A 20,034-nucleotide genomic window follows, 5' to 3' on the forward strand; every position below is an offset into this window, starting at 1 on the left:
AATCACTCACCCGAGTTACCTTGGCTCTGCTCTTGTTCAGCTGTTCTTTGTTTTTCTTGCCCAAAATGTTACAACATAACTGAAATACAAGGTTAAAAGGTCAACAACCATGGTATGAAATGTACGGTCTTGTCATCATGACTAATCATGGATTTACTGTTGTTGAGAAGAATATTTTCCTATATATATTATCATCCAAAACTTTGATCCCTATTGTGAACACACACTATCCACAGGGTTCTGGATTTGGGGGTACTGATTTCATCACATTTGAATCTACACTACCTGGGTGTCCTTGCATACATCAACATGGCAGTACTATTCAGAGCTCTCTTGTCCTTGAGAAAATTGATTGATTGTATCTTGCTTAACGTCTCGCTCGAGAATTTTTCACTCATATGGAGAAGTCACCAAGACCGGTGAAGGGCTTCAAATTTAAGCCTATGCTCTGCGCTTATGGCCATTGAGCAGTGAGGGTTATTTAGCGCGCCACACCTACTGTGACACGGGACATCCGTTTATAAGGTCATATCTGAGGATCCGTCACATTCACACCTAATGTTTGGCGATGAAAGTATCGCTACCCATTTTAACGACTTGGGTCTGTCGCGGCCGGGATTCGAACCCTGGCCTACCGAATGCGGGGCGAATGCTCTAACCTCTCGGCCACTGCAGCGGTACTCTTTGAGAAGGTTTTCAAAGCTGTTTGCTATATACGTCAGGAAGCCTTTTTGTAAGTTTCAACTTTTCTGGCCCAACGGTTCTTGAGAAAATTTTCAAATGACTCCATCCTATTTTTCCATTTTCTTGATTATCTCCATTTTGAAGGGATCATGACTGGCCCTTTGAACAACTTGATTCCCCTAAGGGCCTTCCTCAAAGGATCATTTGTACCAAGTTTAATTCATACTGTCACAGCGGTTCTGGAGAAATCGAATAGGTGAAAACTGTGGATACGGACGAACAGACAGACAGTGCACAAAAAGTGATCAGAATATCTCACTTGAGTTTCCAGCTCAGGTGAGCTAAAAATGTGATACATTTACAGATACAGTTTGCTGATGACAAATCATAAAAACTCACTTGAGTTATCAGTTCTGGTGACCTCTAAATTGTTCTAGAATCATGATGTCTAAGAATTAATGATACAGCTGTTTATACTACCACATGTCAATCCTTTCTTCTCCCTTTATGATGCCCTGCACTACATCTAAGTATTGTTACCTGTAGAACAAACAAGAAATGATATAGAGAATTCATTGTCACCCGTAGAACAAACAAGAAATGATATAGAGAATTCATTGTCACCTGTAGAAAAACAAGATATGATATCAGGGCTTTCAACAAATTTAAAAGTAGGAGGCTGAAATGAAAAAGTAGAAGGCGATCCAATGCGACCGGCGCAGCCGTATCGCACGCCCTTACGGCCGGGGGTCTGCTCAAGGCCCCCAGAAGCTCTTGGGTAAATGACGCAAAATCCTGCATTCTGGCGGTTTCCTGGCACTTAAATGCAGCTTTGAAATTGTCATTTTTTTGCCTGAAATTTTTACTTTTGCCATGAGTTTATTGTTTCATATGTGAAATATTCTGTTCATGCAAAGACTTAAAAAATTCAACATTGCAAAGACTTAAAAAATTCAACATTGCAAAGTACTAATTTTGATGCAAAATGAAAAATAAAGTGCATCAAGATAACTACATGTAATTATTTTTTGCAATGCTGTATCAATTAATTTTTAAGTGTCTTTGCTTGAACAGAAACTTTCACTTTTATTTCTACATTTGTACTGAAAGTTTATAAGACTGAATTGTTTTGTAAGAAAGTTTCTACATGCAGAAAGTATTGTTGAAATGAACTAAACTGCATGTTTAATGCACAAAAACTTGATCATTAAAACAAGTGAAGTTTAATAAAATGGACTCAGTTTGACTTTGTGACATTCTTATTTTATATTTTTATTTAATACCACGTGGGCATTTGCAAATTAAAAAGAATCGCAAGTCTGAAATCTTTCCTGATTAAATTCTGTTTTCGCTTTAAAATTGTTGATTGATATTATACAAAACACATACTCGTGTCACTTTCACTTCTGGCCTTTTTAAAGCCGAAACTGAACAGGGTATTTGTTCTCTTCATTCCGTCAACATCATTGATTTTTACGTTCAGGACTTGTTATTTTTCGGAACTTCTCGTCTGTGTTGTCACGAATTGGTAAATCCGAGGCTTTCCGACTATTGCAATTGACGTATTATTTTCTACACCAACAGACGACCAATCAGGTGTCGGTATTTACCTGAACTAAATTTAGCGCAAGTAAACACGTTTTTACATCCTGGTTGATACGGCTGTGATTTCTGAGTCTACTAAAGTTTGGAAGATGTTTAAAGTTTTATAAAAGTTTTTTTCATTGGACATACATTTTTGTCACTAAAGTAACCGGCACCTAATGTTACTATAGGCGGCGGAAATCCGCCGGCTACCGGCTACTTTTGAAAGCCCTGTGATATAGAGAATTCATTGTCACCTGTAGAAAAAACAAGAAATGATATAAAAGAAAATGTAAAAAGTTTATAGATAAACGGACAGACAAAAGGCAATCAGAAAATCTCACTTTCAAGAGCTTTCAGCTCAGTTGAGCTAAAAACAAAACATGATAGAAAGAATTCATCGTCACCTGTAGAAAAACAAGAAATAATATAAAAGAAAATGTAAAAAGTTTATAGATAAACGGACAGACAACAGGTAATCAGAAAATCTCACTTTCAAGAGCTTTCAGCTCAGTTGAGCTAAAAACAAAACATGATAGAAAGAATTCATCGTCACCTGTAGAAAAACAAGCACTCTGAGAGTATTGCATGACAATACATAGTCCCCTACCGGTTGCAAAAATTACTGTACCACAAAAATATTCAAAGTTCATTATGTAGGTTGAATGGTAAAAGGGAAAATTGGGGAACCAGGATAGGAATGGTTGGAAATCAACTATTATTTGAGTAGAGACTAGATCAGGAAAAGACAAATTTATATTTAGGTTGAGGTCTTTAACCAAGTCAATAAACTGTGACATGTAGGTGATCATCAATAATTTAGCTACAGTGTAGAACTTGTATCTAGTTCTAGATTCAGATGAAATTCAAACTTGATATGTAACTTGACAAAGCAATGTACCAAAATATCAAATGAATATCTGCAAGCACAAACAAAAAAGGTCGTAAAACTGATAATGCATGCTATTTTTCTAAGTCCAAGGGCCATAACTTTAGAAGTGAAAAATCAACGGACCGGGACTATATCTAAACTTGATCTGTAACTTGTTAAGGCAAAGCAATGTACCAAATATATAATAATAGATAATAAATATGTTCAAGAACAGAGAAAAAAGTACGAGAAACTGGATAGACGGATGGAGCGCAAACCTAAAGTCCTCTTCGACTTCGTGGGTAGGGGACTAAAAAAATCGCTAAAATGCATCAGAGATGCGTATGGCCGAGTTGCAGTTTGGAAAATTATGCACGCTTGCATTCACAAAGTAAAAGCATGCACGTATTTAATATAGTTTATCAGGGTTCGAAATTAACTCATGTCCGTAAGTCCGAGACTAGTAAAAAACGTGTCGGACTAGTGAACCCTCTATAGCACTAGTCCATACGGACTAGTGAAAATCCGGAAATCAATCTTGAATTGGTAAAGATTTTTAGCAATATTTGTCTAAGTCTCTTACATGTTTGAACTTATGGTTGATTACCTGCATGGTCAAGTGTTTGCATGACTAAGACAGTCTGATCTTCCAAACACATGGAGTGCGTTCGAGACCGCCGTTCTTCGAACGTGCACAAATTGTCAAATTCCTGCCGATTCCGAACACCGAGTACACATCATGAGAACGTGTTCTAGGTGCAAAAATTGCAAATAGTGTGGTCTGAGAACATGCACGTTTATGCTCACATGTTCTCGTCATTCGCAACTCTAACACAGTAGTTCATAACACTATACTATAGCTCATGACTTGGTCAATCGAGTGAATTTTATTGACTTTATTGATAAAATTTCGAACTCCTGTGACTCTAAGATCTGAGCACCAAAACAACAGGAACTTCGATCTCGAACGCACTTATGGACGTTTATAAAATGATTAACTTGGAGGTTAATATTGTATGCTTCTGAAGATTTTGAATGTGAAATAAAATATGGTGGTCTCTTTTTCTTCTGTAGGTGTCAGAAACTGAATTATTTGCAACTGTGATGTGTTTGGTTTCATTAAAATGAAGATCATTTTATGATATACTGGACGGACTAGTGAAATGCTTTGTGGACTAGTGAACATCAATAGTGACTAGTCCGTATGGACTAGTGCTTGAAAAAGTTAATTTCGAACCCTGTTTATAAGTATGAAACTTTGAATGGCTGCAATAGGTATTTTGTGTGATAATGACCTTGACCTTTGGATTTCAAAAGCAACATGAACATTGAATGTCATCAGGATTTGAAGTCTGATAAACATGCACCAGCAAGTACACGTACAAAAGTTAAGGCAAGCTCAAATCTACAGTATATAGTGAAAAAGAGACCTTGACCTTTGACCTTTTGACTTTGAAATAAATAAGAACCTTTCTCTTTTGGATGTGATCAAAATATGCAAGTGTGACAAAGACGTACTAAGTAGTATGAAAATTAGAGACCGGACAAACTCAAATCTATCACATTTAGTGACAGAGTGACCTTGACATTTGACCTTTCGACCTTAAAATAAATAGGAACCTTCTTCTTTTGGATGTGATCATGTTCTGTAAGTTTCGCAAAGATACATCAAAAAGTATGAAAGTTAGAGACCGGACAAGCTAATTGTGGATGCCGCCCATCCAAGCACGACTGGACGCCCATCCTTTGCCAATTTAAAAGCCGAGATTTGCTACGTAACTTGGCTAACAAGAGGTACTGTGAGGAATACTCACTAAGAATACCCCCTGCTTAACCCAATCACCCAAAGGATGTTGTTAATAGGTATAAATTACTTTTTTCCAGAGTGTAAAAAAGAAAGGGCATGATAAAGCCCTTGACCTCTAACCCTAAAATCGATAAGGAACATCTTCGTCCCATGGGTAGTCCATTTTGTATGATATGGTGACTGTAGGTGGAAAGGATAATTTTGAGCCCGAAAACTATATTGCTGCTTTGATGTCGAGTGTACTTGACCTTTGATCCCAAATTCGATAGGGAACATCTTTGTCCCATGGGTAGTCCATATGTATGATATGGTGACTGTAGGTAGAAAGGATAATGCTTTAGAGCCCAAAAACTATTGCCTCTACAGACGGACGGACAACCCAATTCCAGTTCAACCCCAAACCCCCTCCAAAAATATATAGAGAATTTACTGCTAATTTAAACTGCCCCATTGTTGTTCTGACATACCAATATAGAGAAATATGATTTGGATTTGTTAAAAACAAATGTCTCCCCTGATCCCCTAACTGAAAGTGCTCCAAATTACACTCCTCCAATTATTGAGGAAAAAGATGAAGGAAAAATTCAGCATCGATGTATATAGGGGTATTAACTTCAAATTTCTAATGATTTAATTCTAATTAATTTAATATTTGGGGTAAAAAAAATAAAGTAAATTTATTATATTTAGGCCAATTCAACTTAATTAGTAGATTATCATCCAGGGTCAGCAAAAAGTATGGGGCGGGTGGGAGGATTTTTTTTTTAATTTTTATTTTCTGAGAAAAATATGAAAGACAAATGAAGTTTTTTTCTCCAACATCATTAATGGCAGATGGATATCAATCAATGCTATTTTCATACACTAATTCCAGGTTAAGCTTTAATTTAAGGATATAACAGAAATATGCCTAACTTCTTGAAGATTTACGTCTGTAAGAACGCGAGAAATTAAGAAAACCATATAAATCTATTTTCACCACGTGACTTTTCACGTTCTTATACTGGAAATGTAAAAAAGAAGTGTAAATACCGGAGTCGGACATGAAAATATTCCGAAAATTGCAAGTTTCGCAAAATAAAAAAATTCAGGGCGGGCCAATTTTTGAGGGGCGGGCAGGGATGATAATCTATCAATTAAGTTGAATTGACCTTATGCCATAAATTTGAAATGAATAAAATTTGATTATTTTTCGATTAATCAATCGAAAAGGTGCATCCGATTAATCCGATCATCAATTAAATTCTTTTCCCCGATTGCCCATCACTACCACCAATAGAGATGAACACATCATTCAAACCCTGGACAGGGAACATGTGAAAAGGAATCAACAGCTAGTAAGGCCAAAATAAAAATAGTGTTTGTTTCCCCTCACCTGACCGAGTCTTAGAAAATTTCTGGTTCGTTTTGTGTAAAGATCAGTATTTTATAATGACAAGAATTTTCTATATCCTTGTTGGTTTCAATCTTTAAGAAAGGGTATACGAATAGAAGTGGTCTGTTAGATCAAGATTGAGAAACGTCTACATGATAGACGAGGAAACTCAGGGACGTCCAAGTGTGTTGTCTACATGATAGACGGGGAGACTCAGGAACGTCCAGGTGTGTTGTCTACATGATAGACGAGGAGACTCAGGGACGTCCAGGTGTGTTGTCTACATGATAGACGAGGAGACTCAGGGACGTTCAGGTGTGTTGTCTACATGATAGACGGGGAGACTCGGGGACGTTCAGGTGTGTTGTCTACATGATAGACGGGGAAACTCAGGGACGTTCAGGTGTGCACGTTGTGTCTTTAGTAGGGGAAAGTGTTGATATTTCAGACGGGTGGATATTTTCGACAACCAATAAGAATCATTATGTCTACCTACATGTTCTCAGTTTAAACTTATTTCCAAATTTGACATAGGCCTATTTACAAACTGGAAAACACCTTTAGAATGATATGGGCATGTGTAACTCAGCTCTGATTGGCTGATTTAAATACATGACCTTGTAAAATAAGTCAGCATCTATTTTGTTTGATCGACAAACTCAAATCCTGTTGAAACATTTTCAATCTGGTAAAAGTTGGATCTACCGATATCAGTCTGGACGAAAAACGCTAGACCGATGCCCCATTTCTAGTAAAATTTCTGTCGGGCTAGTAGATTTTTTGCTGCACTAGCCCGATCGGAATAGTATAAATCTTTTTTTTAAAAATGCATGTATATATATATAATTATATATATACAGGACTCAGCGATTTTTTTCCTTATATAACTGGTACCGATAAACGGTACCATTCCCAATGCCAAAAACTGTTGATTTTTCCCAATTTTGAGACTAAAAATTCCCAACTTACTTTCCGAAAAATAGACCGCTGACATCGTAATTTACTTAGTCTGAAACGATATACAAGTTAACTAAAATGTTCACTTCTGGTATTAAATCGAAAGTACAGATCATGGCAGTGCGCATGTTTTGTAGAGCTACAGCGATTCTAAAACAATCCATCAGCAAATATTACCGTAAAAAGTTTATAAAGAGATGAATAGTTCTTGTTTTGTTCTCTTTTTATACGCTCGTCTTAAGACGGGACATATTATGGTATGGCGTTCATGTCCGTCCGTCTGTCTGTCTGTCCGTCCGTCTGTTAGCTTTTTCGTGTCCGACCCGTAACTTAAATACTACAAGGCCTAGAATCATCAAACTTTGTCTGTAGATACATCTTGGGTAGAAGGTGTGTCGCACATTAAAACCAGGTCACTGTGACTTTTCATTAAGAAGATATGGTCATATATGGCAAAAACTTGTCCGGCTCATAACTTGAAAACTATTAGACCTAGAATCACCAAAATTGGTCAACTAATGCATCTTAGGTAGAAGGTGTGTCGCATCCTACTTTAAGGTCATTGTGACATTTAATTAAGTTGATATAAAAAAAAAATGCTTTAATGGGTAGAATCTATACTGTTAACAATATGTGACGGGCGTATCATGTGCCGTGGCGGTGCACTTTATTTTATTTTCTTTTAGTTAAAATCATTTGCTGAAAAATTAGTAGAAAATTCCCAATTTGTTCGATTTTGACGCTATTTTTCCCAATCGAATGGGTACCGGTACCAGTACCAGTGGGTAGAAAAAAATCGCTGGGACTTTATCAAAAATCAGTAAACACCTCGTATAATAACATTATTTGATTGGCTGACTTTGCTAATTGCCAGTTTATCGAGTCCAAACTATTTCGTACCGGGGAATTTCATCTTTAATGTCAAACTCTAATACGCTGAAAAGGAATACGAAATGTCTCAGGTAAGAAAGCAGGGTTTGACATTTACCTTTTTGAGCACGAGACCAGTCGGGCTACTTCAAATGAATTTTACTAGACCTGACCTTACATCCACTAGCCCTGACCAACTGTACAGAAAAAAGTGATAGTTTCTCCATATTTAATTACTTACTTCTAATGACAAACGTTAAGTTTGAACTAATCCTTATTTGGTTGTCTCAAAAACATCAGTCTCGTCAATCAATTTGATATGCTTTAATTTTCAAACACATTTTCTGTTTCGTTAAATTCTACTCGGCACGGGAATTCTTTAGTCCATTTAGAATAAAATGATCTCAACCGGTTTTTTTTTTAAATTTCTATTTCATAAGCCCTGCTTTGTTTCTTCCCAACCTTTTCTTTCTTGGGACATCTTTCCTTGAGGACGAGACGTCGTATTTGAATATAAAGACATCCCCGCACATATGTCAACATTGAAAAATGGCTCTTTACGACGTAATTTATTAATTTGATAAACACTTTCTTATATTTAATTCAAATAAACGTTTTTTTTTAAAAATGAATTCAATTTATATCTAGTTATCCGAAACATAACTTTACACTCATCATCGAGCAGATGTCGTAAAACATCACTTCCGATCGCGACTTATGTATTAGAAATAGAACAGGGCTTTCAAAAGTAGCCGGTAGCCGGCGGATTTCCGCCGCCTATAGTAACATTAGGTGCCGGCTACTTTAGTGACAAAAATGTATGTCCAATGAAAAAACTTTTATAAAACTTTAAACATCTTCCAAACTTTAGTAGACTCAGAAATCGCAGCCGTATCAACCAGGATGTAAAAACGTGTTTACTTGCGCTAAATTTAGTTCAGGCACCTGATTGGTCGTCTGTTGCTGTAGAAAATAATACGTTAATTGCAATAGTCGGAAAGCCTCGGATTTACCAATTCGTGACAACACAGACGAGAAGTTCCGAAAGATAACTACAAGTCCTGAACGTAAAAACCAATGATGTTGACGGAATGAACAGAACAAATACCCTGTTCAGTTTCGGCTTTAAAAAGGCCAGAAGTAAAAGTGACACGAGTATGTGATTTGTATAATATCAATCAACAATTTTAAAGCGGAAACAGCATTTAATCAGGAAAGATTTCAGACTTGCGATTCTTTTTAATTTGCAATTATGCCCACGTGGTATTAAATAAAAACGAAAGTAGAATTTTTCAGCACAAATTTGCTATGTTACCAACAAATCTGTAGCTGTTAACTTGAATTTGTGGAAAAATAAAATTATAGGTCATTTAAATGTTACTTATTAATTTGTAATAAAGATTGTTTGGGTTTTATTTAAAAAAAATATTGGGGTGAGCAAAAGCAGGTCCCAATGGGTTTCATGTAGTTCATTTCAACAATACTTTCTGCATGTAGAAACTTTCTTACAAAACATTTCAGTCTTATAAACTTTCAGTAAAAATGTAGAAATAAAAGTGAAAGTTTCTGTTCAAGCAAAGACACTTAAAAATTAATTGATACAGCATTGCAAAAAATAATTACATGTTAAGTTATCTTGATGCACTTTATTTTTCATTTTGCATCAAAATTAGTACTTTGCAATGTTGAATTTTTGAAGTCTTTCCATGAACAGAAAATTTCACATATGAAACAATAAATTCATGGCAAAAGTAAAAATTTCAGGCAAAAAAAAATGACAATTTCAAAGCTGCATTTAAGTGCCAGGAAACCGCCAGAATGCAGGATTTTGTGTCATTTACCCCAGAACTTCTGGGGGCCTTGAGCGGCCCCTAGACCCCCGGCCGTAAGGGCGCCGAGCATAGCTCCGCGTGCGATACGGCTGTGCCGTTCGCATTGGATCGCCTTCTACATTTTCATTTCAGCCTCCTACTTTTAAATTTGTTGAAAGCCCTGTAGAAATAAAGATTATGTCATCACGCGGTTCAAAATTGCTCACAAACTCTTTACAATCTTATTGTTTTAAAGTTTCTTGTTTATTTTTTCAACACGACCAGTCGGACTAGTAAATCGACATTTTACCCGACCGGACCCATCATTCAGTAGACTCGGTCAGTCGGACGTGCCTTAGTGTCAAACCCTGGAAAGAGAAAGGTCCGGGTACGCATCGTATGTCACCTACACAGGTCGCTCTTCCGCTGTTGACGAGTGGGAAAAACGAAGTGTGGAAGAAAGATACGAGTCAAAAAGAAAGCGTGGATTTGTTCAATCATGGACCTTGAACCGTCCATAGCTAAAATTTGACGATGAAAAAAAAAATACAATGTTGTGTAAGTATTGTGAAAAATGTAGAATGATGAGGAGGAGACTGAAAATGAATTGCTTGAATCTGAAATTGACAGAAATTTAATATTATATGAAGGCGAGTATGACTGAAGTTTTTTATTTGTTTTTGTTTTTATTCTTACTATGCGGAAACATTTTTTTTTTTGAAAGTTAAATTTGCTTTAATAAACTGTTTTGATTTTGGACTAGTGATTTTTTTTCGGGCTGGTAAATTTTACATTCAACTAGCCCGACCGGACTAGTAGCTTGGAAAGATTTTGACCTAGACTGCGATATGAAATCATAAACAAAATCAAAATCACTACCACATATGAATTGACATAATGTGCAAAAATGACGCCTGGGGGGTTTGAGACCCAGGAGGGAGGGGATTTTTTTTTTTGCTTTGATAACTTATAACATGGCCATTGGCATTGTTTATGTGGATTCAAGCTTTTGATGCATACTGGAAATTACATGCACGAACTATTTTACAAAACCAAATCCTGAAATCGGGTGAAAGGTATGACCCGCTGGGTCATAAAAAGTAATGGGGTTACTGGTAGAAAAATCTTTTTCTGGTGTAACCCGCCTTAATCGGGTTAGTTGACAACTTAAAAATGAAGGTGCCGCGTCATGACAGGCGTTGGTACAATAAAGAACCCTTACTGCTAGGACCCTGAGTGCTCAAGACTCCAAGTTACAAAGCGAACGCTCCACCACAGAGCTACCGCGACCGGTATAAAGTATAAACTGACGACTACGACCCTGAGCGCTAAGCATAGAACACTCCACCAGAGCTACCGCGACCGGTATAAAGCATAAACTGACGGCTATGACCCTGAGCGCTAAGCATATGTAAGGGGAGAACATTTTTTTTATATAAAAAAAAAATAAGTTGTATCAGATGGGATTCGAACCGGGTGCCGAGAGAAGGTCGCGTGCGATGGACGGTATGCATTAACCTCTGCGCCATTGAGACTCTGCAACTACGTAGATATTTTTGGTATTCTGTGTCTGATTATTATTGTAAAATTAATTATAATTGACTTTGAAGAGTATTATATTCTATTAATTTTGGGTAAAAGTATCTCTTGTTGAGTTAAAATAATTTCGTGTAATATTTTTCACACTTATGAAGACGGTCAGTGATTGGTCAGTGTGTGTAATAATAGAACCTGCTATTGGCGGTATTTTTGCACGAGATACAGAACAACAAAGACGTGTCTGATGTTGTGTAAGTTTTTGGTGATATATTTGTCATTTTCAAGTACACAATAATTTGTCAGTGAATATTTTGAGTGCATAGATTCACTATATCGTGTGCAAGGTATTGTAGGAGATTCTTTGCTAAACAATGCTGTTAGGAAGCAGAATTCAATATTTAGCATTTGCTTTAATCAGACATATAGAATTGAGAACTAGTTTGTAGCTTAATGTTTTCTATTTATACTTAATGGGAGAATATAATTGAGTTTTACATACATGTACTTCGGTGACACAACGGTGTTTGAGTTATGTGTGTTTCAGTATATTTACAGTGTTTATTTTATTAATAGGTCTAAATGTAGGTGATCAGTGTATTACGTTGACCTTGACCTGTCGTGGTGGCCATTTTTTGGGCCGGATATTGCGTGCCTTGTTTAGGTTTGTGAACTTTGCGTATTTGCAACCTTTTTTTTTAATTTGCAATTGCTATTTGTTCATGTTGCTAATTATGCATGTTTATAATACATGTACTACATATGAATCCTTGCAAAGGAAATATGTTTGTATATATGATTGAGGTCAAGCAAATCTTGTACATTGGTTAAGTCACTAGCACAAATTATAATGTGTTTTTATTTATTTATATTTATAGGAGCACTGTCATTGATTCATTCATTGATTCATCATTGATTGATCACATTACACTACAACTGTGAATAAAAGGTGAAAAGAACTTGTGTGTTACAAATGGCGTCGTGGACAGGATTCACTTCGATTTAGTGTTCGTGTGACAGTGTGCAATACTCGACGAGTCATGGAACAGCTCATCCAAGGCCTCGTTGACAAAGTTAAGGCTTTAGAAGCCAGGGAGACACAGGAACATCAGGCAAATCTGGATATGAAGAAGGAGTTGCACCAACTTCAGAAAAAAATGTTCTCCCCTTACACATAGAACACTCCACCAGAGCTACCGCGACCGGTATAAAGTATAAACTGACGGCTATGACCCTGAGCGCTAAGCATAGAACACTCCACCAGAGCTACCGCGACCGGTATAAAGCATACACTGATGGCTACGACCCTGAGCGCTAAGCATAGAACGCTCCACCACAGAGCTACTGCGACCGGTATAAAGCATAAACTGACGGCTATGACCCTGAGCGCTAAGCATAGGTCTAAATTTGTGGTACTTCACCTACAGCTGGTAACATCACAACATGGGTGAAAATTCTGGACAGGACGTAAAACAATCATCAGTATGCACGAGATGACCTTGGGAAGCAATGATGAACAGAGTATTTGGTAAATAAATATTGTTTGAATTGAACCTGATCAAAACTCTGAACATCACATGATATGTGTAGGTGTCACAGGTGCTTGTTTCAGAAACGTCTCGTGTTATAGTATAGTGTGCCAGGTTCAAATGAAACAAGTGACTGTCGTAGCTGTTCTCGCTGAAACGGTATCAAGATCGAAATATGAAGAAAAGGAAGTCAGTTTTTCATACGTTTTACCCAGCACATGTCACAATATAAAGGCAGGGGAAGAGTAAAAAAAATCTCGGATTAACTTTTTTTTTTATGGTAGCGCGCACTTGTTTGCGGCCGCCATTTTGGAAAATCATAAACTCATACTTTTGCTATGGCGCTTTAAGCCTGCGTGTCCTACCCCCGGACAAATCTCGACACCAATAACAGAATATAAACTTTATAACTATCCTCCTGACAAGTACACTGACTACCGTATACTGAATTATAATAAAACACGCCGTACTAGCCTTACCTTCTTATCCGGTTACCCGCCGAAATGTCCGTTGCTATGCACCCGAACTACCCTCGGACACTATCGTTATGCCCTATGATAAAGTCCGCTGGAGGTAAGATTTAATACATCCCGAATCCGATCTCAATTTGTCGCACAAAATACCCCATAATTGTATAGTACCGTTTAAGTATTTCACAAGATGATTTTGGTGCAAAACATGAAATAAGTCCCTAAAATTTTAGATCTTCTAAGCTATTCAAAATATACATTGATGGGATATTTTATTTGAAAATGAAAACAAAATTAAGAAACAATTTTCATTTTATTTATTGATTCACCAAACATATGTTGGCATACAATCACGTTACACAATATGAGATATATAAAGACAATAAACTAAATACTAACAGTTCATTTACATATATGTAAATATAAGTATATATATTTGACATGTACCTGTGATATTTATGTATACAATTTAGTATTGCATATTACATATATGTATACGTAATTATATAGCACGTTACCTTTGGTGCGCAATTCAAAAAATTCATGTAAAAATTATTTTGACTTGGATACTCACTTTGAGATACAATCATTTAGATAGATCCGCCACTGTATTTTCAACTATCAAAATTACAATGGCGGATCCAAAGGGTTGTTCTGGGAGTTGGAACACCCCCCCCCCCCTCCCCTTTTCAGAAATGTTTGCTTAACTTGAAAAAGTGGGAAAATAGCGCATTTTGAGGGAGGACCCCAGTGGTGGATTATAGGGTGGTGGGGGGGGGGGGTCAGAACACCCCCCCCCCCCCCCCGCTCTTCGTGTTTTTCTTTTCTTCTTCTTTTGTTTTGATAACTATATGACTGATTGAATGATATTAGGCTATCTAACGTCCCGCTCGAGAATATTTCATTCATATGGAGACGTCACCATTGTCGGGGAAAGGCTGCAAAATTTAGGCTTACGCTCGGCGCTTACGGCCTTTGAGCAGGGAGGGATCTTAATTTTCGTGCCCCGCCTGCAGTGAGACGGAACCTCGGTTTTTGCGGTCTCATCATAAAGACTGCCCCATTTAGTCGCCTCTTACGACAAGCAAGCTGTACGGAGAACCTATTCTAACCCAGATATAAATATAAGGAAGCAACACGAATTTAAATATAAAATGCATTAACAATGTTTTTACAATTTTCCAGGTGGAGGCCACCGGGACCCCCCTGATAGGAGGGGGTAAAACCTCCATACCCCATCCCCCCTTCGGGCCTCAACCCCTCCTACAGAAAAGTCTAGATCCGCCACTGGACCCCCTTTGAAAATTGAAAATTAATGGTAGAACACTCCCCTTAAAAAATTAATTAGATAAATATTAGATAGATATCTGATTATATTATTTTTCATGATTGCGATGAAAATGTTTTGAATACGTTATTAAAACATTTTTTTAAAAAAATTGAAACGTTTTTAAATGATTTATCATATATTCTCAATAGCCTATATGTTTTGTCATACTCCAAATAAACCATAGAAATGTTTTATCATACTCTCAATAACCAAAAAAAATGTTTACCATACTCCCAATAAACCATAAAAACGTTTTATCATACTCCCAATAACCATAAAAAATGTTTACCATACTCCCAATAAACCATAAAAATGTTTTATCATACTCCAAATAAACCATAAAAATGTTTTATTATACTCCAAATAAACCATAAAAATGTTTTATCATACTCCCAATAAACCATAAAAATGTTTTATCATACTCCCAATAACCATAAAAATGTTTTATCATACTCCCAATAAACCATAAAAATGTTGTATCATACTCCCAATAAACCATAAAAATGTTTTATCATACTCCCAATAAATAATGAAGAAAATGTTTTGTCATACTCCCAATAAACCATAAAAATATTTTATCATACTCCGAATAAACAATAGAAATGAATTGAAAAGGGTTCGTGTTAGATGGGACAACATGCATATCGAGGAAGTTCAGAGAAAAAAATATGGATGTCACCCTACAAACTGTGGCAGGTGTGGACATGTTACAGGACATCCACGTGACAAGGGTCCCTACAAACTGTGGCAGGTGTGGACATGTTACAGGACGTCCACGTGACAAGGGTCCCTACAAACTGTGGCAGGTGTGGACATGTTACAGGACGTCCACGTGACAAGGGTCCCTACAAACTGTGGCAGGTGTGGACATGTTACAGGACGTCAACGTGACAAGGGTCCCTACAAACTGTGACAGGTGTGGACATGTTAAAGCATGTCACAAAGCAAACATAGCTGAAGTAGAATGAAGCTCCAGTGAATGAAGTGGACAGGGGTTCCAGTGACGGAAGTGAATGACGTGGACACGAGTTCCAGTGCCGGAAGTGAATGAAGTGAACATGAGTTCCAGTGACGGAAATGAATGAAGTGAACAGGAGTTCCAGTGACGGAAGTGAATGAAGTGGACATGACTTCCAGTGACGGAAGTGAATGAAGTGAATGACTTGGACACAAGTTCCAGTGACGGAAGTGAATGAAGTGGACAGGAGTTTCAGTGACGGAAGTGAATGAAGTGGACAGGAGTTTCAGTGACGGAAGTGAATGAAGTGAATGACTTGGACACAAGTTCCAGTGACGGAAGTGAATGAAGTGGACAGGAGTTCCAGTGACGGAAATGAATGAAGTGAACAGGAGTTCCAGTGACGGAAGTGAATGAAGTGAATGACTTGGACACAAGTTCCAGTGACGGAAGTGAATGAAGTGGACAGGAGTTCCAGTGACGGAAATGAATGAAGTGAACAGGAGTTCCAGTGACGGAAGTGAATGAAGTGAATGACTTGGACACAAGTTCCAGTGACGGAAGTGAATGAAGTGGACAGGAGTTTCAGTGACGGAAGTGAATGAAGTGGACAGGAGTTTCAGTGATGGAAGTGAATGAAGTGGACAGGAGTTCCAGTGACAACAGCAGTGAATGAAGTGAACAGTATTTACAGTGACGGAAGTGAATGAAGTGGGCAGGAGTGCCAGTGATGGAAGTGAACAATAGTTCCAGTGACGGAAGTGAATGAAGTCGACACGACTTCCAGTGAGGAAAGTGATTGACGTGGACATGAGTTTCAGTGACGGAAGTGAATGACGTGGACATGAGTTCCAGTGACGGAAGTGAAGGAAGTGGACACGAGTTCCAGTGATGGAAGTGAATGACGTGGACACAAGTTCCAGTGACGGAAGTGCATGACGTGGACATCTAATTTAAATTGTTTGTGTAGCGAGTATGCGAGCGGAGGTAACATCTAATTCTAATTAGATTGAGTGAGAGAAGTAAATGAAGTAAACAGGAGTTTCAGTGACGGAAGTGTATAAAGTGGAGATGAGTTCCAGTGACGGAAGTGAATGACGTGGACACGAGTTCCAGTGACGGAAGTGAATGAAGTGGACAGGAATTTCAGTGACGGAAGTGAATGAAGTGGATATGAGTTCCATTGACGGAAGTGAATAACGTAGACAGAAGTTCCAGTGACGGAAGTGAATGAAGTGGACAGGAGTTTCAGTGACGGAAGTGAATGACATGGACACAAGTTTCAGTGACGGAAGTGAATGAAGTGGACACGAGTTCCAGTGACGGAAGTGAATAACGTAGACGAGTTCCAGTGATGGAAGTGAATGAAGTGAACAATAGTTCCAGTGACGGAAGTGAATGAAGTCGACACGATTTCCAGTGACGAAAGTGAATGACGTGGACATGAGTTTCAGTGACGGAAGTGAATGACGTGGACATGAGTTCCAGTGACGGAAGTGAAGGAAGTGGACACGAGTTCCAGTGATGGAAGTGAATGACGTGGACACAAGTTCCAGTGATGGAAGTGAATGAAGTGAATGACGTGGACAGGAGTTCCAGTGATGGAAGTGAATGACGTGGACAGGAGTTCCAGTGACGGAAGTGAATGACGTGGACAGGAGTTCCAGTGACGGAAGTGAATGACGTGGACAATCTAATTTAAATTGTTTGTGTAGCGAGTATGCGAGCGGAGGCAACATCTAATTTTAATTAGATTGAGTGAGGGAAGTAAATGAAGTAAACAGGAGTTTCAGTGACGGAAGTGAATAAAGTGGAGATGAGTTCCAGTGGCGGAAGTGAATGACGTGGACAGGAGTCCCAGTAACGAAAGTCAATGACGTGGAAATGAGTTCCAGTGATGGAAGTGAATGACGTGGACAAGAGTACCTAAAACGGAAGTGAATGAAGTGGACAGGAGTTCCAGTGACGGAAGTGTATGACGTGGACAGGAATTCCAGTGACGGAAGTGAATGAAGTGGACAGAAGTTCCAGTGACCGAAGTGAATGAAGTGGACAGGAGTTCCAGTGACAGAAATGAATGTAGTGGACACGAGTTCCAGTGACCGAAGTGAATGAAGTGGACAGCAGTTCCAGTGATGAAAGTGAATGACGTGGACAGGAGTTCCAGTGACGGAAGTGAATGAAGTGGGCAGGAGTTCCAGTGACAGCAGTGAATGAAGTGAACAGTATTTCCAGTGACGGAAAAGAATGAAGTGAACAGTAGTTCCAGTGATGGAAGTGAATGAAGTGGACACGAGTTCCAGTGACGGAAGTGAATGATGTGGACAGAAGTTCCAATGACGAAAGTGAATGAAGTGGGCAGGAGTTCCAATGACAGCAGTGAATGAAGTGAACAGTAGTTCCAGTGATGGAAGTGAATGAAGTGGACACGAATTCCAGTGACGAAAGTGAATAATGTAGAGACGAGTTCCAGTGACGGAAATGAATGAAGTGGGCAGGAGTTCCAGTGACAGCAGTGAATGAAGTGGACAGGAGTGTCACTGACGGAAGTGAATAAAGTGGACAGGAGTTCCAGTGAGGAAAGTGAATGAAGTGAACAGTAGTTCCAGTGACGGAAATAAATGAAGTGGAAAGGAGTTCCAGTGAGTGAAGTGAATGACGTGGACAGGAGTTCCAGTGACGGAAGTAAATGACTGGATACGAGTTCCAGTGACGGAAGTGAATGACGTGAAAAGTATTTCCAGTGAGGGAAGTGAATGAAGTAAACACGAGTTCCACTGACGGAAGTGAATGAAGTGGACAGGAGTTCCAGTGACAACAGCAGTTTAATGAAGTGAACAGTATTTACAGTGACGGAAGTGAATGAAGTGGACAGGAGTTCAAGTGATGGAAGTGAATGACGTGGACACGAGTTCCACTGATGGAAGTGAATGAAGTAAACAGGAGTTCCAGTGACAAAAGTGAATGAAGTGGGCAGTAGTGCCAGTGATGGAAGTGAACAATAGTCAACACGACTTCCAGTGACGAAAGTTAATGACGTGGACATGAGTTTCAGTGACGGAAGAGAATGAAGTGGACAGGAATTTCAGTGACGGAAGTGAATGAAGTGGATACGAGTTCCATTGACGGAAGTGAATAACGTAGACAGAAGTTCCAGTGACGGAAGTGAATGAAGTGGACAGGAGTTTCAGTGACGAAAGTGAATGACATGGACACAAGTTTCAGTGACGGAAGTGAATGAAGTGGACACGAGTTCCAGTGACGGAAGTGAATAACGTAGATGAGTTCCAGTGATGGAAGTGAATGAAGTGGACAGGAGTTCCAGTGATGGAAGTGAATGACGTGGACAGGAGATCAAGTGACGGAAGTGAAGGACGTCAACAGGAGTTCCAGCGACGGAATGAAATGGACAGAAGTTCCAGTGATTGAAGTGAATGACATGGACATGAGTTACAGTAACGGAAGTGAATGAATTAGACAGCAGTTCCAGTGACGGAAGTGAATGAAGTGGGAAGGAGTTTCAGTGACGGAAGTGAATAAAGTGGAGATGAGTTCAAGTGACGGAAGTGAATGAAGTGGACACGAGTTCTGGTGACGGAAGTGAATTAAGTGGATACGAGTTCCAGTGAGGGAAGTTAATGACTTGTAAAGGAGTTCCAGTCACAGAAGTAAATGAAGTGTACAGGAGTTCCAGTGATGGAAGTGAATGACTTGGACAGGAGTTCCAGTGGCGGAAGTGAATGACGTGGACACGAGTTCCAGTGACTAAAGCGAATGACTTGGACAGGAGTTCCAGTGAGGGAAATGAATGACGTGGACAGGAGTTCCAGTGACGGAATGAAATGGACAGAGGTTCCAGTGACGGAAGTGAATAACATGGACATGAGTTCCAGTGAGGGAAGTGAATGAAGTGGACAGGAGTTTCAGTGACGGAAGTGAATGAAGTGGACAGGAGTTTCAGTGACGGAAGTGAATGAAGTGGACACGAGTTTCAGTGACGGAAGTGAATGAAGTGGACATGAGTTCCAGTGATGGAAGTGAATGACGTGGATACGAGTTCCAGTGACGGAAGTGAATGAAGTGGACACGAGTTTCAGTGACGGAAGTGAATGCAGTACACAGGAGTTTCAGTGACGGAAATAAATGAAGTGAACAGTAGTTCCAGTGGTGGATGTAAATGACGTGGACACGAGTTCCAGTGATGGAAGTGAATGACGTGGACAGGAGATCCAGTGACGGAAGTGAAGGACGT

The 20,034-nt window shown here is 38.8% G+C and overlaps 1 protein-coding gene and 1 long non-coding RNA gene across 2 annotated transcripts in view; one reads left to right on the forward strand and one right to left on the reverse strand.

The window, feature by feature from the left end:
* Positions 1-13,562, reverse strand: part of LOC125667654 (uncharacterized) — a 35,935-nt gene extending 22,373 nt beyond the window's left edge. Inside the window, exons 1-3 of the mRNA XM_056147854.1 lie at positions 13,504-13,562; positions 1,165-1,224; positions 11-79 (exon numbers count right to left, since the gene is read on the reverse strand). The gene's annotated coding sequence lies outside the window, so the exon portion shown is untranslated. The remainder of the gene's footprint in view (positions 1-10; positions 80-1,164; positions 1,225-13,503) is intronic.
* LOC130049823 (uncharacterized) lies at positions 11,534-12,451 on the forward strand. The gene is made up of 3 exons (XR_008798167.1): positions 11,534-11,749; positions 12,072-12,159; positions 12,374-12,451. It is a non-coding gene; the product is annotated as an uncharacterized LOC130049823 (long non-coding RNA).
* Positions 13,563-20,034: the final 6,472 nt, after the last annotated feature.

Source organism: Ostrea edulis, chromosome 8 (genome assembly GCF_947568905.1).
Source record: "Ostrea edulis chromosome 8, xbOstEdul1.1, whole genome shotgun sequence".
In the NCBI taxonomy this organism is placed as follows: domain Eukaryota; kingdom Metazoa; phylum Mollusca; class Bivalvia; order Ostreida; family Ostreidae; genus Ostrea; species Ostrea edulis.